Below are 26,181 nucleotides of genomic sequence, written 5' to 3' on the forward strand. Positions count from 1 at the left end.
ACTAGACTAGTTACAGGAAAGGCAGGAAACAAGCTTAGAGCATTTTTTTTGTTACAGAAAAGCAGCTAAAACAGCACTAAAAACAATTCAAATGCAGTGCAAGCTCGAATACTTGGGTTGTAGCAATATTAAAGCAAATATAGTTTAAATAAATGCAATGTATTCAAACAATATTCTGAACTGAATTCAATTATTGTTTTATTCAACTCTGAACAATAAAAAAATGCCAGAAATATACTTCTCAGCTCTATATTTCCAGATTGTTTGAGAAGCACACCCAGTCAGAACTCAATGAGATTCTAACAATGGTAGATTTTTTTTAATATTTTTTTTATATTTTCTTTGGCTTTAGCATACAGCTGATGCACTAAGAAGGGGAGAATAAAGGTGTAATTCTACCTCCCAGCCATTGTTTCATATATATATATATGTATATATATATATATATATATATATATATATATATATATACATATATATATACATATATATATATATATATATATATATATATGTGTGTGTGTGTGTGTGTGTGTGTGTGTGTGTGTATATATATATATATATATATATATATATATATATATATATGTATATATATATACATATATATATATATATATATATATATATATATATATATATATATATATATATATATATATATATAGATAGATAGATAGATATAGATATATGTTGTGCCTTATTTAGCTTCCAGGTATTCCATGGTTTATATTTCTGCCAGGCTACCTTCTTTATAAATGACAATCAGCCACTTTTTGAAGATTCTAACAATTTGTTGCATATTAGAATATATATTTTAGCCACATGACATGATAAACTATTCATTTTCTTGTTTTCCTTAATTTGCCATAATTTGCAGTAATAAGGAGATGGTCTGAATGCTAATCAGCTGCAGACCATGGGGGGAATTCAATAAATCCTACACAGAGTGCTTTTCTGTGTAGGCACAGTGGCATGACCCCAACACATAAACCGGCTGCAGAGTGACCCAATAAACAGAGCAGAGGCGTGTGCATGAGTTTGTGGACACAGAAGTGTTGGTGGAATGCAAATCACCTCATAACCAGGTGAAATCTATGCAAATCAGGGTGATTTGCAATCCAATAAGTAGTAAGGTACCTGTGTAGGTGCTGTGTAGGTGTCTGAAATGTTCATGGAAAAAAAAACATGTACAGAAATATAAAAATTAAACAGGGGCTGTAAAATTTTATTTTTATTTTTATTTTATTTTACATTTGTTGACCAGGATAGTCCGACTGGATGCATGTCCATTTTCAGTGGAGGCCCGGGGAGAAAAGCACCAAGGGTAAGCAGATACAGCATTACATAATACCAGCATTACATATTACAAACAGACTATTTACAGAGATTACATAAATTAGCAAGTTAAACAAGTTCCACAGTTAGAGGTAATCCTGAGTGCAAGTCAGGATTAAATTAAATTACACAGTAAACTGTTAACAGATTTTTAGACATTCTAGAGAGAGTTAGCCAGGCTTGATACATTGACATAGCCAGTTAAGTGACAAATGTTGTTTGAGTCTAGTTTTAAATTGACCTAAGGTAGAAAGTAACGTAATATCAGCTGGAAGAGAGTTCCAGGATCTACTTACAGAGTTTGCAAAGAGAGAGAGTCACCGGCTGTGTTATTAATTTTGCTAATCTGAATTAGTAGTTTGTTAGAGGATCGAAGTGGTCTAGGATTGTTATAGGGGGTGATAATATTTTTAAGTACAGGCGTATTGCCCGGATTATAGAGGATTTTATAGGCCATAATCAGTTGGTTATACTGGATTAGGCTGGGTAGTTCAAGCCACCCAAGCTGATTTAGATTGATGCAATAATGTGTCCTAAAAGGCAGCCCAGTGGCAAACCTGGCAATGTGGTTGTAGCAAATTGAGAGTTTGTTAAAGACAGTCTTGTTTAAATTCAAGAGTAGAGGGGATGCATACAGAAGGGTTGAAAGAAGGTGAGAGCGAGCTATGGCAATTTTAGCTGGAGGGGTTAGGAAGGCTTTTATTCTGTAAAGTGACCCTAATTTTTTATTGATGGTTTTGATAGTTTGGTTAACATGTAGGTTGAATTTTAGATTATTGTCTATGATGACACCTAATAGTTTTGTAGAGGGGTCAGGGGAGATTATTGTGCCATCATTTGAATTTATGGTAAAGGTGAAAGCGGTAGACCTACGTGTTTGTGAAAATAACAGCATTTTAGTTTTTTTGGGATTTAGGATCAGACGACGTTCAGAAAGCCAGTTTTCTATTGTATTAAAGGTGGTCTGGGTAGCTGACCATAACTCTATTGGAGATGTGGCTGAGCAAATCAGAGTAGAGTCATCAGCATATTGGATACAGCTGACTTTTGGGATGACAGTATAAAGGTCATTAATGAAGATGGAGAACAGCAAGGGCCCTAGTATACAGCCTTGTGGTACTCCAAGGGAGTTAGGTAGAAGGTTAGAGAGTTTGTTCTGCCAGAGGACAGCTTACTGTCAACCATTCAGGTAGCATTGAAACCACTGAAGGGGTCTAGTATCTAGACCGAATGTTTTCAGGGTGTGGATTAAAAGTTGGTGATCAACCATATTGAATGCCTTGGAAAGATCCAAGAAGAGGGCTGAGGATATATAATTATTGTTGCGATTATGGTTTATGGTGTTGGTAAAGGCTAGGAGGGCTGAAGTAGTGCTGTGATGAGGACGGAAGCCATGCTGAGTGTCTGCCATAAGTTGATTCTGGATTAGGTGGTGCATGAATTGTCTATGAATACATTTTTCCATAATCTTTGCAAGTGGAGAGAGTATAGCTATTGGCCTATAATTGGAGAATTCAGTAGAGCTGCCTCCTTTGTAAAGTGGGATTACATAGGATATTTTCCAGATGGTGGGAATTTTAGCTTCTACTATGGTTCGATTGATTAGTATTGAGACGGGGTAAGCTATAGCATCAGCTGATTTTTGTAGGTACTCGGCAGGGAGTTGATCAGCAGAAAGTGTAGTAGGTTTTAATTTTTTGATCAAGGTACAGATAAGTGAAGTGGCGACTGGTTGGAAGCTGAATGTGAGTAGGTTTCTATGGGTGCTACTTTCAGGACCAGGGGAGCTAGGAGGTAGTTGGCTAGCTAGGGCTTGAATTGTCTCAGTAAAGAATTGGTTAAAACTGTCAGAAACATCTTCAGGGGTTTTATCAATAGTAGCAGCAGGGATTGGGGTTGAAGTTTGTCCAGGATGTAGTAGATTATTTAAACCTGCCCAAAACTTCTGAGGGTTATTTTGATTTACTGTCTGCAAATTACAGTAGTATTGTTTTTTGTCTTGTAAAATTGATTTTTTGGTTTTGTTCCTGGATTGCCTGTATTTAATGTGATCTTGGGGGTCTTTAGAAGAACGCCATAAAGCCCATGCTTTGTTTCTAAGGGTAATTTTGAGTTTAGACTCTTTAGAAAGCCATGGGGCAGTTTTTGCCTTCGTTCTCTTTAAACGAACAGGTGCATGCAAATCAAGGATCTCGAGGAATTTTTTGTTAAAGTATGCTACTGTTTCCTCTAAGGGGAGGTGTTTTAGAATAGACCAATTACATGAGTTTAGTTCTTGTTGGAATTTGGCAGGGTCAAAGTTTTTATTGTTTCTAATGTTTCTGAGTAAGGGTTGTTAGGAATTAATGGCTTTGTGCTTAATTACATATGTGAGAAGGTGATCGCTTAGGCCATCAAGGAGGGTACCAGAGGTGTACAGTTGGGGGTGACTATTTATGAGTACCCAGTCAAGTACGCTTTCTTTTTGGTTGGGTTTACCTATCCTGGTAGGGGTGGATATAATTTGTGTAAATGCATGCAGGTTAATATGGGTGGTTGGGGATTCTGAGAACAGGTGCCCCAGTCTATGTTAAAGTCTCCAAGTAGTAGGGTTTCTTGGGGGTAATGACATGATAGCCAGTGCAGGACATCTTCAAGTGTACATACAGATGATATTAATGCATTTATTTTTATTAAGATGCAATTTGGTGGCAAGAATCTCCAAGTTATTAATCTGAGGTGGTTGTATTACATCTATGGTAACATTCAACTCAGATTTATAGAGTACAGCTACCCCACCCCCCTTCCTCGAAGCACAATCCAGCCTGTGTATGTTGTACCCAGGTGGTAACACTTCATTGTCTTTAGTGTTAGGTTTTAACCAGGTTTCAGATAAACAGAGTATCTCAGGGGAGTGGACATCCAGAAGTGCATGCAATTCATGTACCTTGTTATTAATGCTTCTAATATTGAGATGACAGGCTAGGAGAGAGTTAGTTGGCCTATTAATTGTAGGTTTGTAGCTTAGATTGCAAGTAGAGGGGGTATGTGTATCTGAAGTGGGTGGGCCAGGGTTGGGGTGAATATCACCACCAAGTATTAGGTTGAATCTATACTTGGTGATGAACTTCAGGAATTTGTTTATTAGTTTGTAGTAGTATTTGGATCTAGAGCTAATGTGCCTGGGGTTGAGATGTTGATACACTGAACAAGATGTTGGATAGGATCTGGTACTGTAAGTATGATTGAAGGTGGGAGGATTTACAGCTGGGGTGATAGTATGGCCTTTTGGGACCTGAAATCCCGTGAGAAACTGGTTTTCATACAAGGTAAGGAGGTATGGTGCAAACAAGGGGGGTAGTATTGAGGAGTATATCATTATCTTTGATTCAGCTAGTGAGTTAAGGAACTGTATTACCTGGTGATGCAACACCAGAAGATAGAGTGGTGAGGTAAAGGTACTGGAAGGGGGATGGGAGAAGCCAAAAAAAGCCCAAAAGGAAGGTTGGATATTTCACTATAGTGATGGAAAGGGCCAAAAATATGGCCAGTGAGTCCAAAAAGAAATGCAAATCATTAGAAAATATTCATTTTTTTTAATACACATACTATGTTTGTGCAGCGTGCAGCGACACACAGACATGTTGTTATGCAAAGAAAAATATATTAAAATGTTGAAAACCTGAAAATATGACATATGCAAAAATAATACAGTACAGTGCCCTGCATGTAGAGTGTATAATTGCAGGTTTCAGTGGTTGCTAAGGAGGCAGGCCCTGGAGTAGTGAAGTATCCAGAGTATATGCAAGGAGTTGTATGCAAATGAGCTGGGATTACTGAATAGCAGAAATGGGCCATTGTGTCTGCAGATATAACCCATGTAGGGCTAGAACCATGTAGGTAGTAGGAGAACAGGTAGCTGACATCAAAAGGGAGTGTGTCAGGCTATGTTTAAATGGATTGGAGCTCAGCGGCACCCATTTGCACTTAGCCAAGCACAGCTAAGCAGGGGTGTGTGTCCTGTGCTGCTAAGCTATGTTTCACCTCATGGCACATGTTTTAGCTGGTTTAAGCTAAGCTGAGTGTGCTCGTGCATGGATGTGTGTCAAGAGTGCTGATCAATGTTTATACTACTGCTGTGGGTTTGAGTGGCATGCCACAGTACTTAGCAGTGAAAGAATTAAAAAAATAAATAAATAAATAATAAATAAAAAGGAAATAGCCTGGGGAAGCCAATCAAGTAGAAATGACTGATAAGCCCTGTTCTACAGACACTGGCCCATTCAAACCCCCAGTGATATACCTGTCAGCTGGAATACATCATAGTGAGCCAATCACACAGGCTGCATCTGTAGCACACCACTATAAAGTATACATACACACTACAATCTGATTTTTCCCACATACTCTGCACCATTGAAGTACGCACTTGGGAATTTTAACAGACAAAATGATAGGGGCTGCTGCTTCTCTGCTACATATATATGTGCTAGAGGCTGTGGTCAGTGCTGGTGCTGATGCTGACAATAGGCCCAGACTGAGAAGGAGAAGAGTGTTCAGGCCCAGGGTAACCTTCCAGCAGCTACATGAGCTGGAGATAGTAGAGCGCTACAGGGTGGGCAGGGACATATTTCAAGAAATCACTGAGCTCTGCTGTCCTCAACTCAGACCCAGAGCCAACAGAGAGGAACCCATCCCAGTGGAAACAAAGGTATGTGTAGCCCTTAGAATATTAGCTACAGGTACTTTTCAAAGACCAACAGGGTAAATCATGGGCATCTCCCAGGCATCTGCATCCAGGGTACTCCACCAGTTCCTGGCTGCCACACAAGCACATGCCAGTAAGCACATTAATTTACCCCGCACCTCTAAGGAGATGGTCAGCAATATGCATGTCTTCTACCATGTAGCACACTACCCTGAGGTACTGGGTGCCATAGACTGCACTCATGTGCACATCAAAGCATCACGTTGTGAAAAGGGTGGAGTTTAAGTCAACTACAAGGGGTATCACTCCATCAGCTGCCAGGTCATGTGCAATGCCTAAGGCATTATCATGAATGTGTGTGCTGGCAGCCCTGGCAGTTATCACGACTCCCACATCTGGCACACATTACAGCTGTACCAGATGTTTGCCAGGGGACATCCCACACGGCCATCTACTGGGGGATGCTGGCTATGCACTGGAACCGTGGATGATGACACCCATCAGAAATGCACACACATCTACCGAAGAATGCCATAATGAGGCACACGCACAAACTGGGAACTTCATAGAGTATGTGTTTGGGCTGCTCAAGTCACGTTTTCATTGCCTTGATATATCTGGTAGTGCCCTGCTGTACTCTTCAGCCACATCTGCCAACATGTTCACAGTATGCACCATGCTACACAATATGATCCTGTGGAAACAGCTGTGCTAGGAACATCACAGGGAAGGGACACACAGACTCACACCAGTGCCAAGGTCCCCACAGGCTCAGAGGGACTCTGGGTAGGAACTCCCTGAGCCTGTCCCTGTAGGCAGACATAGGCATGCCCAGTATGCCATGGCCTTGGCAAAGAGGCAGTGCATAGCACATGCACTGACATCCTAGGGACCTAGGGACTGACATCTCACTCTGACTCACGTACATACTGAAAAGGATGCCAGCAAAAACACGCAACATGTACCTTACCATGTATTGTCTGTGTACTGTGTGATTCAGCCCTGAAGCACTGTTATATCAACTGCTACAGGCACAAGGTAAGTCATGCTTCATTACAACAAATGTATGGGATACTAGACTATATAGTAGCATAGATCTGGACCTGCCTCATTTATGCAAGGGAATAGAGTGGGCTACTGAGATGCCTGCAGACAACTGACAGCTATGTGGGACAACAGGAACTCTCTGCCTAATACTGACTGCCACATAATATGCACTAGGCCTCAAGGCAGCAAAACCCACTGCATTATGTGAGGGAAATGACAAACAGTGGGGTCATAGGACAGATGCATGATTACCAATGCTAGAGTCCCCACCCCCAACACACCCATGTTCCCATACAATACACTTATCTGCAAGGCCATGGAGCGTATTATCATGGAACTTATAAACAAAGATATTGGCAACCTTCAAACACTGGACCCCACCCAGTTTGGGTTTGTGAAGGGCCGATCTTGTCTCCTGAACTTGATTGACTTCTTCGAATCAGTCTCCAGAGCCATGGACAAGGGTAAGGTGGTCCACACAGCCTATCTAGACCTTGCCAAGGCCTTTGACACCATCCCCCACTCTGGAATCATAGATAAACTTACTAAGCTGGGCAGTAATCCGTACATCACCCAATGGGTTGCTAACTGGCTTACTGATAGAACCCACACTGTAAAAGTAGCCGACTCCAAATCCAGCTCCAGACAAGTGACAAGTGGAGTACCTCAGGGTTCAGTCCTGGGACCGCTCTTGTTTGGCATCTACTTCTCTGAAGTACAGGCCAACACTAAGGGACTCTGGATAACAAAGTTTGCAGATGACTGCAAACTGGGAACCATTATTGAATCCCCAAATGATGTGGATACTCTACAAAAGGGCCTTACAGAAACAGATGCTTGGTGCCAGAGCCATGGGCTCAAGCTCAATGCCAAGAAATGTATAGTTATCCCCTTTGGGAAAAAACATGTATCTGTGAATTACCATATAGGTGGTAGTACACTAAACACCGAAAGTGTGATAAGAGACTTAGGGACACAGGTGGACAGTGGTCTCACCTTCGATAACCACATCGCTACAACAGTCAGGAAATCCTTCTATGTGGCACACTTCATCACTAATGGCTTTGCATCCATGAAAAAGGAGGTCATTGTCCCACTGTACTCATCCCTCATTAGACCCATTATAGAATACAATGCCCCGTTTGGTATGTACCACTCAAGACATCTGCAACAACTGGAAAGGCCACAGAAATACCTCACTAAAAGAATCACAGGCCTAAAGCAGATGCCCTACACTGACCGCCTTAAAAACCTCCAGCTATACTCTGTCACATATCGTCTACTCAGAGGCGATCTTTGCTTAACATACAAGGCCATGTCAAACCCAGAGCTGTTGGACATGCTACACTTAAAGAAATCCCAATCACTCAGAGCCACACGCTCCAGGAAGCTAAACCTTGTCATCACAATAAACAAAACATGCTGGAGGGATAGGTTCCTGACCCAGAGACTCCCCAGACTCTGGAATAGATAGCCCATACATGTCAAGCAGAGTGCCTCTTTGGTCCTCTTCAAAAGGAACCTTGACGACTGGATGGGAGAAAGGAAATTCATCCTGAGGATCACATCAGTCGCCCTGCTAGACAGGGGTCCAGGGAAGTAAATAGTGTGGGAAGAAATAGCCAGGGAATTGTTATGGCTAGGCTTGTATAGGCCCTAGGGCTGATAGCCTAGTACCAACCTATGAACCTATGAACAACTGCAGATTATGTTTGCAAGGTAATAGCAGCAGACCACACAATCCCAGGGCTGTCCCAATCAACCTGGTGACATGTTACATTTCCACAATATGCAGGGGTCAATGTGCTATGTATGTCTGTGGGAAATAGAGTCAGGAATTAAACTGCACCATGTTGTGTCTTAGTGGGCTAAGTACGTTACCATGGTTGATGGTGTTCATGGTTTGAGACTGGCTATGCCTACTATTTTGCATGTGAGCTATGGTAGGAGTTCTAAAGACTGTCCATATATCACTATTTGTTACTGCAAGAAACTGGATAAATCCAGAGACAATTGAGGGACAGGTGGCCACAGATATGGACAGTACACAACTCTGAGTAACCTAGATGGTGCCTAGTAGAACAGCAGGATGTAACAACTCGGAGTAGCAATAGGATGTAAAGACCGTCACATAGCTGTGTCAGTACTAATAAAAAGTCAGTGGACACCATCATACCCTTCAAATGTACAGAGTTTCACAGAATGTCCACATTTATGCTTCAGATTTCTGGTCTGTGTGTCACAACACTACAATTTTCTGGCAAACTAGTGGCAAATCAACAAAGGTTGACATGAGTATATAATTACTGACAGTTGACATGCAGACTTCATACCCATCAGATAATTCATGCTAAAACGAAACCTGTTATTGTACCAACTGTCTACATTTGTAAGAGCAATATTAAAAACTTGTACCTATCTTTGAGCCTGTGTCTGTTATATATGGCTTTGTCCAGATTTCTTGCTCTAAGAGGCTGAGAGGTATGGGCATCATGTAGCCTTATACTACCAATACAACATAAACCATCTGAGGACCAGAGCAGATATATGGGGCGCAATGCTGGACATCCTGCAAAATAGGTACAGTCAGAGGTACAAAGTCCGTAACCCTGTGTGTGGTGTTACATCTCATACCCCAGACACAGCATACCTACAACTACATAGAGCAGCAACTGTGGACAAAGCCAGGGACAGGAGTAGGACAGGAGACAGGCCCACATATAAGGAGAAGGAAGAACTGATGGCCAGACAAATGTATAAAGTGCATAGGAGAACAGTTCCTGCAGTAGCACGGGTTCCCAGTAGTATATGGTGTCAGTAACCCAAATGGCTGTCAGTGGTTCTTCATGTCAGTCTATAATGATCAGCCCCTTATGTACCAGGAAATCATATGGCTATGGAATATACACCAAACATATGATGCAAAACCCTGTTCAGTCTAATACAATCTGTTCACACCCTAGTTAGAGTCAGATATTATGGACAGCACACAGCCAGGAAATCCCTCAGGCATTATATCAGGGAGGTGCTGGACTGTTGAATCAGGTTCAGCATCCAATTGGCTGTAGCACACAAAATCCAGGACGAGTACAGGTCAGTCTGGACTGGAGTCCCATTTTAAATACTGATGGTCACCCTGGGCATGCTCCTACACTTAGATAATTTCAGCCCATGTCTGAAGCCACACCTGACTATAGAACTGAGATGTCACTATATCTCTGAGCATACAGACAGCTATGTGTACCTAATTGTCTCTCCCTATCCCCATCAGACATGATTACCCTTATCTATCAGTATGTAGCACATATAACATATCTGTGTATCTGTAGAGTTTTATATAGATACATATATATAGGTAACACACACACACACACACACACACACACACACACACACACACACACACACACACACATATATATATATATATATATATATATATATATATATATATATTATATAGAAGGAGACATGGAGAGGGGGAAAGAAAGTGAAAGAGCAAGAAAGAGAGAGGCACACACAGACACCCACACACCCACACCCACACGCAAACATAAACACACACACACACACACACACCCGCACACACACACTCGCACACCCGCCCACACACACACACACACACACACACACACACACACACACACACACACACACACACACACACACACACACACACACACACACACACACACACACACACACACACACACACACACACACACACACACACACACACACACAAAGGTATTGAGTGATGTAGTGCTGCAGTCACTTGTACACCAATTGTAACCAATGGTGCATGCAATTATTACGGTGAGCTGCATAGCAGGTAAATAGGTGTTGTAATCTGACAATAACAACCTTGTGTGTGTCTGTGTAGGTATGCCAAATACAGCAATATACATTCGCCCAACGGGCCTATGTCTGTGCATTGGCCAATCATTTTATGGCCCTGTGAGGCCCTCTGACTAGTGTCCTCCACAACAGTGGCCTCCCTCTCAACAGCTGCTGATGTCATCCACCCCAACAGGAGTGGAAAACACTCTCCAAACACATAAGGTCTGTGGCGCATATGAGAAGGCCGTAGCAGTATAGTATGTGTAACTAGAAAGGTAGATGTTCTAATCCTAGTAACAGCAACTCTTTGAATGTTTGTGTAAATATATCCTCTTGCAGTAGTGTGGCTGTCTTGCCTATGTATGTGCAATGCCAATACATTTTAAGGCCTATGCCTACCTGTTAACCCCCCATTGGCTTACTTTACAGGGCCTGCTGATGTCATCCACCTTAGAAGCACAGTTAGAAACTCTCTAAATTTAATAGCTGCATGGCACATGCAATAAGTCTGTAGCACTATAGTGTATGTATCTAGATAAGTAGGGACTCTAATTCCAAAACTGGCAAACTGGCAACTCTGTCAGTGAATGTGTGTGTGTAACTATATCCCCTTGTGGCAGTATGGCTGTCTTTTGTGTGTGTGTGTGTGTGTGTGTGTGTGTGTGTGTGTGTGTGTGTGTGTGTGTGTGTGTGTGTGCGCACCACACAATGGTTATGCCATTTTAAGGGCCTGTGCAAACCTGTTAACCCCCCAGCGGCAAGTGGCAAGCGGCTGCAGATGTCATCCACCTCAACTGTAGTGGCCGACACTCCAAAACCATATAGGCTCTGTGGCGCATGCAATACACACACACACACTCACACACACACACACACACACACACACACATATATATATATATATATATATATATATATATATATATAGAGAGAGAGAGAGAGAGTACTATAATATATACAACTAGACAGGTAGGAGTTCTACTCTCAATAAAAGCAGTTTATGAGTGTGTGTGTGTGTGTGTGTGTGTGTGTGTGTGTGTGTGTGTGTGTGTGTGTGTGTGTGTGTGTGCATACATATATCCCCTTGCAGCACTGTGACTGTGTTTGGGTCACCAGTTGTCCCACTGTGCAGTTTGCAGTCTATGTTTGGCGAGGCGTGTCCTGTGAAAACAACTAAAACAATGCATATTTCTCAAGAGTATAGGACAACAAACAATCCCTGCATTTGTATAATAGTTGCATAAAGCAGACATTTTGCACCAGAAAGACATACATGTAATAAGAAATAGCATAATCTAGGCAAATGCTACAAAAATAAGCTGTTATATTGGCAAAGAAAGTGGAGTTCTGTCCTTTGCACTTGCCAAGGGTATGGTTTGTCCTGTCAAGTCTCATGTTACTACAAAAAGTGCCCCACATTGGACATTTGATAAGGTGGAAACCCTAGTCTGTTTTGCCTATGTGTGTGAAATATGTATACATTTTGAGGCTCTGTGAGTAGCTGCTGCCACTAAATAACTCACATGTATCTAGGCATGAATGCAACCCACCATCACCCACATTTGTAGGTACTGACCAAGGCTGTGGATGACTGTACTTTGTGTGCCTTCATTGACACCCCCAAATGATGTTAACAAACTGCAACAGTGTTACATCAGCTAAGGACTGGTGCCAAGGTCCTGGGCTCAAGCTTAAATCAGAAAACTGTACCATCATACCATTCTTCAAGGACACGGCCCCACTGTTTGCAACATCAATGGCAACCCCCTAAACACACAACCTGTGTTAAGAGACCTGGATACTCAGGTTGATAACAATTTTGCATTCAACCATCATATAGCGGCAGTGATCAGAAAAGCCTTGTACATGGTTCACTTTATAGGTAAAATGATTTCAGCCAGAAAAAAAGGTGACCATTACCTCTGTATAGTCCTCAGTCAGTAGACAAAAAGTTGAGTACAATGCCTAACTGGAAAGGACATGGAAATACCTCACAAAGGTAATCCATGGCCTCCAACAACTGTCCCATGCAGACTGGCTCAAATCAGTATTGCTTCAATCGTTATCAGACAGGTTGCTTAGAGGTGGGCTGTGTCACACCTACAAGGCAATGTTGGACCCTGCCCTTCTACAGCTGCCCGTATATGTGAGTCTAACTCCTTGCGCATTACCTGCATGACAGGCCTGAATCTTATATGCGACACCAACACATCCTGCTGGAAAGACAGGTTTGTCTTCCAGAGGCTGCCCTGTCTCAGGAATGCACTTCCCATACACATCAAACAGAGTACCACACAGTCCATCCTCAAGTGCAACCATGATGAGTGGATGGGAAACCACAAATCTGTCCCAGGGGTCCCACCTGTATTCCTCAATGACAGAGGCAATAGGTGCTGACTGATGTTTCTGTTGGGATAAACTAATGGCTAGGCTTGTAAGGGACCCAGGGCCATTACTCTAGTAACCATCAATGATCCTATGAATCTATTATCCTACTGAACTCCCAGGTGACAATTATCAAGAGTAGCATGCTGCGTCATGGGGTATGCATTCAAGATTATGCTGTCTTCCCCATTGTTCCTAGCACACTTTTCTACACATATGTACCTAGGTAACCATGCACATATATAGCCGTACCTTGGTGAAGTCACATTTCTGCACTGCCACCATGCCATCCTGAGCCACTATATTGGCACCAGGTCCCCAAGGCATAGACACACAGACTCATGGAACAGAAACAGAAAAAGATCTGGGTGACAACAGTCCATCAGCAATAATAGCACAAATGAGGATCATGGAACAAAGGTACATACACTTTGATGTATACTCATGACTTTTGTCAGCAGACATAACCTTACAGGCATAATACTACTGCATTACATACGGTAATTAACTGTTCTATAGTCACACTGTGCATCAGACACATATTTGTATTCCCCTGCATAGATGGTATGGATGACAGGGATGTGACACAAGTATCATCACATGCACAGGGTGTGGTGTGGGGTTGCAAAAGGCCTAGGTTGTGCCACACAGTTGACATCATGTGTGTGTCTGGGGGGGTGCTGGTGAGCTGGGCCATGGAGAGGAGCTCTGTGTGTGTGTGGTGGTGACCTGTATGTGACAGTGATGTGTGCGTGCACACAGTCAAGCCATGTGCTAACAATACACAAGGGTATGTTGGACAGCTGTAGATCATACATGGCAGAATGTACAGTTCACCATCTTCGGCCATGAACATGGGAACTGGCTCTGCCAAGAGTGACACTGGCACCACCATGCCCAAGATCAGATGTAGTACTACTTGCTGATGGTGACTGGTGTCTACTGGGTCTGTGTCCCTCATGGGACTGCCCAGGACCACTTGCCCATGGTCTGCCACATTGTGGTTTGGGCAGCACCATCTGACTATAGACTGAGAGGTCACTCACTTCTCTGGAGCTACACACAGCTGTGTGTACCTAATTGTCTCTCCCTATCCCATCAGACATGATTACCCTTATCTATCGATTATATATATATATATATATATATATAATGGAGAAGAAAGAGAAGTGATACACATGACACCTACACATCTATAATTCCATATTTAAATATAAAAACATAAACACACACACACACACACACACACACACACACACACACACACACACACACACACACACACACACACACACACACACACACACACACACACACACACACACACACACACACACACACACACACACACACACACACACACACACACACACACACACACACACACACACACACACACACACACACAAAGGTATCACCAATTGTAACCAAGGTGGTGCATGCATTTATACGGAGCTGCATAGCAGGTAAATAGGAACAACTTGTGTGTGTCTGTGTGTAGGTATGCCAAAATACAATATACATTAGCCCAATGGGACTATGTCTGTGCATTGGCCAATCATTTTCCTCTCAACAGCTGCTGATGTCATCCACCGGTAGATATTCTAATCCTAGTAACAGCAACTCTTTGAATGTTTGTGTAAATATATCCTCTTGCATTTATGTATGTGCAATGCCAATACATTTTAAGGCCTATGCCTACCTGTTAACCCCCCATTGGCTTACTTTACAGGGCCTGCTGATGTCATCCACCTTAGAAGCACAGTTAGAAACTCTCTAAATTTAATAGCTGCATGGCACATGCAATAAGTCTGTAGCACTATAGTGTATGTATCTAGATAAGTAGGGACTCTAATTCCAAAACTGGCAAACTGGCAACTCTGTGAGTGAATGTGTGTGTGTAACTATATCCCCTTGTGGCAGTATGGCAGTCTTTTGTGTGTGTGTGTGTGTGTGTGTGTGTGTGTGTGTGTGTGTGTGTGTGTGTGTGTGCCATTTTAAGGGCCTGTGCAAACCTGTTAACCCCTGCAGATGTCATCCACCTCAACAGTAGTGGCGACACTCCACTCAAAACCATATAGGCTCTGTACACACACACACACACACACACACACACACACACACACACACATATATATATATATATATATATATATATATATATATATATATAGAGAGAGAGAGAGTACTATAATATATACAACTAGACAGGTAGGAGTTGTGTGTGTGTGTGTGTGTGTGTGTGCGCGTGTGTGTGTGTGTGTGTGTGTGTGTGTGTGTGTGTGTGTGTGTGTGTGTGTGTGTGTGTGTGTGTGTGTGTGTGTGTGTGTGTGTGTGCATACATATATCCCCTTGCAGCACTGTGACTGTGTTTGGGTCACCAGTTGTCCCACTGTGCAGTTTGCAGTCTATGTTTGGCAAGGCATGTCCTGTGAAAACAACTAAAACAATGCATATTTCTCAAGAGTATAGGACAACAAACAATCCCTGCATTTGTGTAATAGTTGCATAAAGCAGACATTTTGCACCAGAAAGACATACATGTAATAAGAAATAGCATAATCTAGGCAAATGCTACAAAAATAAGCTGTTATATTGGCAAAAAAAGTGGAGTTCTGTCCTTTGCACTTGCCAAGGGTATGGTTTGTCCTGTCAAGTCTCATGTTACTACAAAAAGTGCCCCACATTGGACATTTGATAAGGTGGAAACCCTAGTCTGTTTTGCCTATGTGTGTGAAATATGTATACATTTTGAGGGTCTGTGAGTAGCTGCTGCCACTAAATAACTCACATGTATCTAGGCATGAATGCAACCCACCACCACCCACATTTGTAGGTACTGACCAAGGCTGTGGATGACTGTACTTTGTGTGCCTTCATTGACCCCCCCCAAATGATGTTAACAAACTGCAACAGTGTTACATCAGCTAAGGACTGGTGCCAAGGTCCTGGGCTCAAGCTTAAATCAGAAAACTGTACCATCATACCATTCTTCAAGGACACGGCCCCACTGTTTGCAACATCAATGGCAACCCCCTAAACACACAACCTGTGTTAAGAGACCTGGGTACTCAGGTTGATAACAATTTTGCATTCAACCATCATATAGCGGCAGTGATCAGAAAAGCCTTGTACATGGTTCACTTTATAGGTAAAATGATTTCAGCCAGAAAAAAGGTGACCATTACCTCTGTATAGTCCTCAGTCAGTAGACAAAAAGTTGAGTACAATGCCTAACTGGAAAGGACATGGAAATACCTCACAAAGGTAATCCATGGCCTCCAACAACTGTCCCATGCAGACTGGCTCAAATCAGTATTGCTTCAATTGTTATCAGACAGGTTGCTTAGAGGTGGGCTGTGTCACACCTACAAGGCAATGTTGGACCTTGCCCTTCTACAGCTGCCCCATATATGTGAGTCTCACTCCTGCATGACAGGCCTGAATCTTATATGCGACACCAACACATCCTGCTGGAAAGACAAGTTTGTCTTCCAGAGGCTGCCCTGTCTCAGGAATACACCTCCCATATCCATCAAACAGAGTACCATGCAGAGCCTCCTCAAGCACAACCATGATGAGTGGAGGAGAAATAACTAATCTGTCCCAGGGTCCCACCTGTATCCCTCAATGAGAAAGGCAACAGGTGCTGACTAATGTTTTTGTTCAGAATAAACTAATGACTAGGCTTGTAAGGGACCCAGGTCATTATTCTAGTAACTGTCAATAATCCTATGAACGTATGATCCCACTGAACTCCCTGGTGACATGTATCAAGAGTAGCATGCTGTGTCATAGGGTATGCATTCAAGATTATGCTGTCTGCCCCATTGTTCCTAGCACACTTTTCTACACATATGTACCTAGGTAACCATGCACATATATAGCCGTACCTTGGTGAAGTCACATTTCTGCACTGCCACCATGCCATCCTGAGCCACTATATTGGCACCAGGTCCCCAAGGCATAGACACACAGACTCATGGAACAGAAACAGAAAAAGATCTGGGAGACAACAGTCCATCAGCAATAATAGCACAAATGAGGATCATGGAACAAAGGTACATACACTTTGATGTATACTCATGACACATGTCAGCAGGCAGTACCTTACAGGGCATAATACTACTGCATTACATACGGCAATTAACTGTTCTATAGTCACACTGTGCATCAGATACATATTTGTATGCCCCTGCATAGATGGTATGGATGACAGGGATGTGACACAGGTATCGTCACATGCACAGGGTGTGGTGTGGGGTTGCAAAAGGCCTAGGTTGTGCCACACAGTTGACATCATGTGTGTGTCTGGGGTGCTGGTGAGCTGGGCCATGGAGAGGAGCTCTGTGTGTGTGTGGTGGTGACCTGTATGTGACAGTGATGTGTGCGTGCACACAGTCAAGCCGTGTGCTAACAATACACAAGGGTATGTTGGACAGCTGTAGATCATACATGGCAGAATGTACAGTTCACCATCTTCAGCCAAGAACATGGGAACTGGCTCTGCCAAGAGTGACACTGGCATCACCATGCCCAAGATCAGATGTAGTACTACTTGCTGATGGTGACTGGTGTCTACTGGGTCCGTGTCCCTCATGGGACTGCCCGGGACCACTTGACCATGGTCTGTCACATTGTGGTTTGGGCAGCACCATCCCTTCTGTAGTGGTGGTGGTACTGCCACTATGGGAGCGTGACTGTGGACGGCAATGTGGGCTGTCAGCTGATGTTGTTGCTGACCTACGTCGACATGTCCAATGTCCTAGTCCCACCACATTTTACAGCACAGACATTGCATGGTTAATGACTGACAATGTTTCACCCCACCATCTGTCCAGTACACCAGCAAAATGATGTAAGGCTTCATCAATGCTGTGGATGGAGTCATGGATGCTAGACAGTGATGCATCCATGATCCTGAGCATCCATCTAATGTTGCATTCAGAACATGCCTTTGCCTTCATGACAGTCCAAAACATGTCGGGTGACATGTGATGTGACAACTGTGACAGGTGGTGGATGGGCAGCAGTCCTCCTTTGAGCACCCCTGTCAATCTGCCTCTGTGGGACCTTACCAGCTCTCTGGCTATGGCTAGTGTCTACAGTTACAGATGCCATAGTCACCACACTCTCCTGTTCGATGCCACCACCCTCTGATTGTCCAATATTTATGGCCACAGGGGACTTGGTATGTGTGGGCATACTGACTGTCTGCAGAGACATTGGGGGAGGAAGTGGAATGTCAACCCATGGGACAGATTCAGCCTCCAACAACTTCACCTGTGCCTCACTTTGGCCACCATCATCATCAGAGTCCAATGAGGCACTGACTTCAGGTTGTGAGGGGGTCACACTCCAACCCTCATGGTCATATGTGAGGAGGGAGACAACATGACTACATTAATACCTGCTATATTATGTCTGCTGATCTACACACACACACACACACACACACACACACACACACACACACACACACACACACACACACACACACACACACACACACATATAGATGAGGCGCCACAGCTGCATTATACATAACACACCTTATTACTGATCCCATGCACAACACACAAGCAGACCACAACATACGCAGAAAAGACAGGCCCTTAACAACTTGCAGTGCAGCTACTTCCAGTTAATGTTGCCAGTACTATATATCTGTGAGATAAATGACATGTCAGCGTATGTGATGGACCTTCACCTAAAACACAGTGCACCTCTTTCCACCATACTATTTTCTCCCTTTATAGCAGACTGCCTAGACCATCACAAAAATATGTTCATAGGTTCATAGGTTTATACTAGGCTATCTGCCCTAAGGCATTTATAAGCCTAGCCCAAAGTTTTGTGGCTTACGCCTCCCCTTATATGAAAAAATACTGTGCCCATTAGTTTGTTGTGCCTCTGTCCAGCAGTGACACAGAGATGATTCCCGGGGTAAACCTATGATCTCCCATCCACAGGTCAAGATTTCTCTTGAACAGAGCCAGCGAGGTGCTCTGCCTCACATGGACCGGGATTTTATTCCACAGCATAGGGAGTCTCTGAGTGATAAATCTATCCCTCCAGCACGTCCTATTTATATCCGTGCTAAGGTTTAAGTCGCTTGCTCTAGTGGTTTTGGTGGATTTGGATTTTTTGAGGTGGTGCATGTCCATTAATTCTGGGTTGGACATGGCCTTGTATGTCAGGCACATGTCACCTCTGAGCAAACAGTATGCGACTGAATAGAGCTGGAGTTTCTTCAATCTGGCAGCATATGACAGATTTTGGAGTCCCTTTATCCTTTTGGTGAGGAACTTTTGGGGTCTCTCCAATTGCTGCAGATGTCGGGTGAGATACATCCTGAATGGGGCATTGTACTCGATCATTGGTCTGATAAGTGAAGAGTACAGGGGAACAATGACCTCACTAGATCTGGATGTGAATCCTTCATGATCAGGTGGGCAATGTAGAAGGTCTTTCTAACCACTTTAGCAATGTGAGTGTCAAAAGAAAGGCCACTGTCAACTTGGGTCCCCAGGTCCCTGATAACCTCTTCTGTGCTTAGTGGATTGCCACCTATATGATAGCTTGGGGTTACCTTGTTTTCCCGAAGGGTATGACTATGCATTTTTTGGCATTTAACTTCAGGCCATGGCTCTGGCACCAGCTATCTGTTTCTGTGAGTCCCTTCTGAAGGATATCCATGTCCGATGCACTTTCCACTATGGCCCAGTTTGCAGTCATCTGCAAACTTTGTCAGCCAAAGTCCTCCCATGTTGGCCTGTACTTCTGAGAAGTAGATGCCGAACAATACCAAGGACCGAGCCTTGTGGGACACCACTTGTGACTGGCTTGAGTCTGACATAGCGCCAGCAACTCTAACCCTGTGGGTTCTGTCCTTAAGCCAGTTTGCAACCCATCTTGTGACATATGGGTTTACATTTAAGCTGGTAAGTTTTCTACAATACCCGAGTGGGGTATTGTGTCAAAACCTTTGCAAGGTCAAGGTAGGCTGTATGGACTGCCTTTCCTCATCAATGGCCTTGGTGACTGTTTTGAAGAAGTCGACCAAGTTCAAAAGGCATGATCTGCCCTTGACAAAGCCAAACTGGGTCGGGTCCAACGTCTGCAAGTCCCCTACATCTTTGTTTATGAGCTCCATTATGATCCTCTCCATAGCTTTGCAGACTAGACTTGTTAAGCTTATGGGGTGGTAATTACCAGGGTCCGCTTTGTGGAGTGGGACCACAGTTGCCGTATGCCACTCCTTGGGCACGTATCCTGTGGTAAGGCTGAGATTAAACAGCTGCCTTATGTGCGGGTTTAATTCCTCATTTAGCTTGTGTAGCACACAGCCGGGGACACCATCCGGTCCCATTGATGCTGTGTTTTTAGCTTTAGAGAGCAGCTTTCACCTGCGCATTTGAGATGTCTGGGAGGCTACACTCCGCTGGGATAGTTATCTCTCCTTGGGGGAGAGGGGGTGAAGTTTGCACTGAACCTGTCTGCCAGTATGTTGGCAATGTCTGTGGGTTCAGTGATTTTGTATCATTTTGGACTAATTCTGAGCATATCTGGGAGTTTCCACCCAGGTTCCTAACATAGCTGAAAAGGCCTTATGATTGTCCTTTGAATCCATGGCAATTTTTCTCTCAAAATTGGCCTTAGTTGATTTTATGAGTGCTCATATTTTTTTACTAATAATGATCAGGGGTGACTTCCCTTTTATGGATTTTGTTCTATCATGTAATTGCTTTCTCCTCTTATTGTAAAGTTTGTTAATGGCTGGGGTCCACCAGACTGGACGTTTGCCCTTTGTGGAATGAGTCTTGGTTTTATTTGGGATTGCCTGATCCATGCAGTCCTGGAGGTATTCATAGAAGGCATTTGTAAGGGCTTCCGCAGCTTGGGTTGTGGTTTCCACTGGTTCAGGGGCCTTGAAGGATACCACACCAGTCTTGAGTAGTGTGAAGTTTGCTTTAGAGAAGTTCTTCACTGTGGTCTTTTTAGTTTGGGGTGTGCCGGGATGTGGATTTCCAGTGAGATTAGTTTATGATCAGATCTCACCAATGAGGGATATACTTCGGTGTGGAGCATTTTGTCCCCATGTTTGTGATAATGAGATCTAGTATATTTTCTCCTCTCATGGGAACAGTGACTAGCTGTTCCATGGCATTTGAATTTATGAACTCCAGGAACCGTTGGGCTAGAAAGTTAGTGCTTGAGTAAAGTTCCCAGTCTATATTTGGGTAGTTGAAGTCACCCAATATGATGGTGTTTGGAGATACATTTATACCCTCCAGTGTCTTCAGGAAGGCTGTGTGGGTTTCCTGAGTTTGAGAGGGTGGCCTGTAGCATGCTACAATTTGTAGAGCAGTTTTTCCTATGGTTAGTTGCACCTGGATGGTTTCGAGCTTAGTGCTTTGCCACCAACCTGGAGGTGTGGGTATCCTTTATGAATATGGATACACCCCTCCTTTTGTGGTGTGGTCAGGGTTTGGGGCCGGAACACATGATATGAGGTAAAACCTAATAGTGCCGGGGTGCTCTCAGGAGCCTTGAACCAGGTTTCAGTTACAGCACAGACATCAATGTTCTCCATACTGAGAAGGCGTGCATTTTGAGATTTAGACTTCTGGCATTGAGCAGCATTACCCTCAGTTTCTTCCCATTTTTGTTTTCTAGGGTGGTAGGTTTAGAATTTGAGCCTTGCCTAAAAAAGGCACTATGGGGGTGGCAAGAGCCTTAGCCAATATCTGGAATCCCAGGGGTGACAGGTGCAAGCCGTCCCTTGTGAAGCAGCGTGGCTTGTCAAGCATGTCATCCCAGGCAGACAGACACTGGATCCCCTTTGAATGACACCAGACATTAAGCCAATTGTTAAAGCTGATCATCTTGTCTCTATATTGTGGCATCATTCTTGGTGAAGGAAGGATACTGCTCAGGGTCAGGGTCATACCTGCCTGGGCTACATAATCAGAGAGCTCCTCTATGTCTCTTTTCATGTAGTCCAGGGAGGTACATCTCAGGTCGTTCACACCAGCATGGACAATGACTGTGTCATATTTGTACTTGCCATGGAGTGACCTGAGTGCTTGTGTTATGTGGTGGATTCTAGCACCCGATAGGCAGCTTACTGTGACCCTCTCCTTGTTCAGCCTGGTGAGTGGGACGTCAGTGTGTCTGACTATGGAGTCACCTATGACAAGTATGTTTGGTGTTGTATTTGGCCTTAAGGGCTGTGACTGCTTTGCACACTGATTTTGTGGTTTATGTGTTGCTTGTGGGGTGTCTTGAGGTAGAAGTTGTTTGGGTGTCTACTTTGGAGGCCTCTGCTGTTTAGGTAAATTTTTACTCAGAGCCTCCGAGTATGTCTTTGTGTGTTTATGTGTTTGATTCAGTGGTGTGGTAGCATTATGTGAGGCTGGTTTTGTGGTGTGTGTAGTTGCCTTCTCCTGTCTGGTCTTGCCAGTCCTGAGTTGAGAGAGCTCAGCCTCCAGTTTGGCTAAATAGCTGCATCTCTCGCAAGTATTTGTGTTATATGGGAGGAGGAGAGGGTTGTCTGTGTACATGAGGCAGTTATAACATTGCCTCAAGATTACCAGATTCACCAGCTGGACCAGAGAGGAGATTGACAACTGACCTTTGGACATGCTAGAATAATATTGGGAATTCCTTAATAATTGAAAACAAGGGCCAGTGGGGAGTGAGGGTGTAGTGCTTTTAATTTTTAGTGCTGACTTATATAATTGCTTTAGTGAGCAAGTGCCAGGTAACTTGAGTGCAATGTGTTACAAGTAACTAAATGCAAAAACGACAAACAGTAACTTTCTTTCAAGTGAAACAAGGAAATAAGTACAGTAAGCAATGCAGATATCACTAGTGAGCCACAGAAGCGCTGAGAAGCTGCGTATTAGGTGGAATTAGCGTTCCAGGGAAATAACAAGCAAACAAACAACAAGCATATAAACAAAGCTATATTCAGCAGGCCTGGATCTAGTCTATGCTACAGCAAACAAGGTGTACCAATTTCAGTAAGATACAGTTCAAATATTCAGGCACTATAAACCTTTAACCAGAAATTCCCAGCTCAGAAGGGCAGAGTCCAGCCTCTTCTCCCACAAGAGTGCAGACCACGAACCTTCTTAATGTTAAATAACTGGCCTGAAGCCCAATTGCTTAAACCAGAACTAATACACTTGGACACTGGGCTCTCAATCAGCAGTTCCCAACTTAGAAGGATGAAAACTACCTGTCCTGCCACCACAGTGCTTGCCACAAACCTTCCTAATGTAAAACAACTGGTCTGAAGCCCAAGTGCTTAATCCAAAAGACTTAGAATGATAGCTACACTTTAATCAAGTTATAACCAAGCAGTAATAAATACAATTGAATACTTTAGAGAATGTCTGGATTAGTGCTCAAGTTACACAAACAAAGCTAGATCCAGCAGGCCCGAATCCAGTCTATGCCACAGCAAACAAGGTGTGGCATAGACTGGATTGTGCAATGTGCAAATATGTTACAGCTCATGCAAATATGTAACTGTGATTACCAATTTAATGCACTGCAGTGAACCCCTCTACAACTGAGCATACAAGTATTGCACTATTTCTAAGCTGAACAGTTGTGTCTGCAGGAAACTGGCAGCCCTTAACATGCCTGGGGAATAGATGAACCATAACAAAACAGTTTCACACTCACTGGCTACAGGATGAGGGACTCCGGCCACACCAGATGTACCAATGGAATTGTGGGAGAGAGGTATTGTCAGCAAACATCTCCATTATGTACACACCCTGTCCATCCACATTTGCCAGCACTATCCACCACTAACTCCCGAATCATACCCCCATCATCTATCACCACAGTATCTATGTGCCTATCAGCAACATAGTAGCAATACACCATGCATTTCCATCCTGATCTTGCTTTTTCCTCTTACTTGCTGCATGTTCTTTAGGGTGCTCAAATGCAGCTTTTCTGCTGCACCTATTACTGCTTGTTTATAGCCAGTCTACATTCTATGCAGTAGTGTCAGCTTCCTACGTTTGTTTTAAGCACCCGGGCTGTAGACCCACCCCTTAGGTCTCCCTGGCCTTCCTCATTCAGATTCTGATAAATATGGCTGGACAACGTCCTACAGTTTCCCCTACCACTCTGGTTGTTATGGGCATCCTGGCACAGGGTAACAACTGCCTCATGTACACGGACAACCATCTACAAACACTAGCAAGGGACACAAATTGTGAGAGATGCAATGGAATTGTGGGTGAGAGGTATTGTCAGCAAACATGCTCTCTCCCTCTCATGCCCGCATACCTGACACTGAATAGATTGTCAACACAATCAGTACATATCACACACTACCCACACCTACACAACATACACCCACATATGTGGAGGTCCTCAACATATACATCTCCAAACAAAGAAGACTTCTGAGGTAAAAACACTTGTGAAATCCACTGCCCTCCACACCACATACCACACATAGCCACACACCTGTATCCCACAGCCACAAAGGCATCACCATAAATCAAACACATTAGTGATAGGAGGCTCCATTGTGAGACACACAGATGTGCCTCTCACCAAGCTGTATATGGGGAAGGTCACAGTTACTTGTCTGTCAGGTTCCAGAATCTACTATATCACATACGGACTGATGTCTCTCAACAACAGATACTGTTATGTGTCTGTCACAGTCCATATTGAGGTACCTCCCTGCACTATAGGAAATAAAACATGATTGAGCACTGATTACGTGTCCCAGGCAGGTATGCCCCTAGCCTTATACAGCCTGTTGCTGTCACCCAGAATGATGCCGCAATACAATCAGGAAATAATTGACCTTAATAATTGGCTTGGTTTCTGGTGCCATTCCAGGAGGATCCAGTACCTGACAGCCTGGGATGATATGATCAACAGACAACGATGCTTTGCTACAGATGGCCTCCATCTGTCTCAACTGGCTTTCATGCATCTGGAAATGATTCCTACCACTCTCATAGTGCCTTTTGTAGGAAAATTGGTGAGTTTAACACTACCAACATACAACTGTCAACAAATCACAAATTGAAGGCCAGGCTGCTAAATGCTCAGAGTCTAAACATGAATCTGCACTCATTGCAAGCCGTCTTAACCCTGGGAAATACTGACATCTGTGCAGTCACAGACACATGGTTCAAAGCTGCAGAGAATGCTCCAGCCTTACATGGTCAACCATCCTGTCATACAGTCAGACCCCAAGGTGTGAGCAGTAGAGCCATGGGATGTGGGGATTCACTATATATGAAAGACATACACACCTCCAGTCTGGTCAAACAGTTAGATGCAAGGGGACACTGCAGGGTCAGTTAACCATTGTCAAGACACCTATTCAAATTATAGATAGCTACCGGCCCACACACATGTGACCAGGAAACCCATTCTATCTATCTGGACCTGAGCAACTCTATCAGGATTTGGGTCTGTACCCTGATCCTGGGTGACTTTAACTACCCAGACATACATTGGGAGATGTACTCATGCCAGCACACAAATCCCCTTAGATTCATCAGTATTGGCAAGGCACCTTGGAGCAGCTAGTTGCTACCTTCACATGAGGTGAAGGTTCCTTGCAGTTGATAATAAACAACATGGGTAAGCACTGCAGCATCCCTACAGTATCATTCTCTGTGGTCAAACAAACCATAAAGTAATCACATTTGCAGCACTATCTCCCCCAATACTCATCTAGCTAGGGTCAGACATACAAACATTTCCAAAGTTGATTACAGTCTCCTGAGACATGGTATAAATAGTTACACAGCCCCCTCACCCTCTGTAGGAACTGGAACCAATATCCACAAATACACAAAAGCACTATACGTGCATTTGTATAGATG

The sequence above is a fragment of the Protopterus annectens genome, chromosome 11.part0 (genome assembly GCF_019279795.1).
Source record: "Protopterus annectens isolate FY-2018-M chromosome 11.part0, PAN1.0, whole genome shotgun sequence".
Lineage (NCBI taxonomy): Eukaryota > Metazoa > Chordata > Ceratodontiformes > Protopteridae > Protopterus > Protopterus annectens.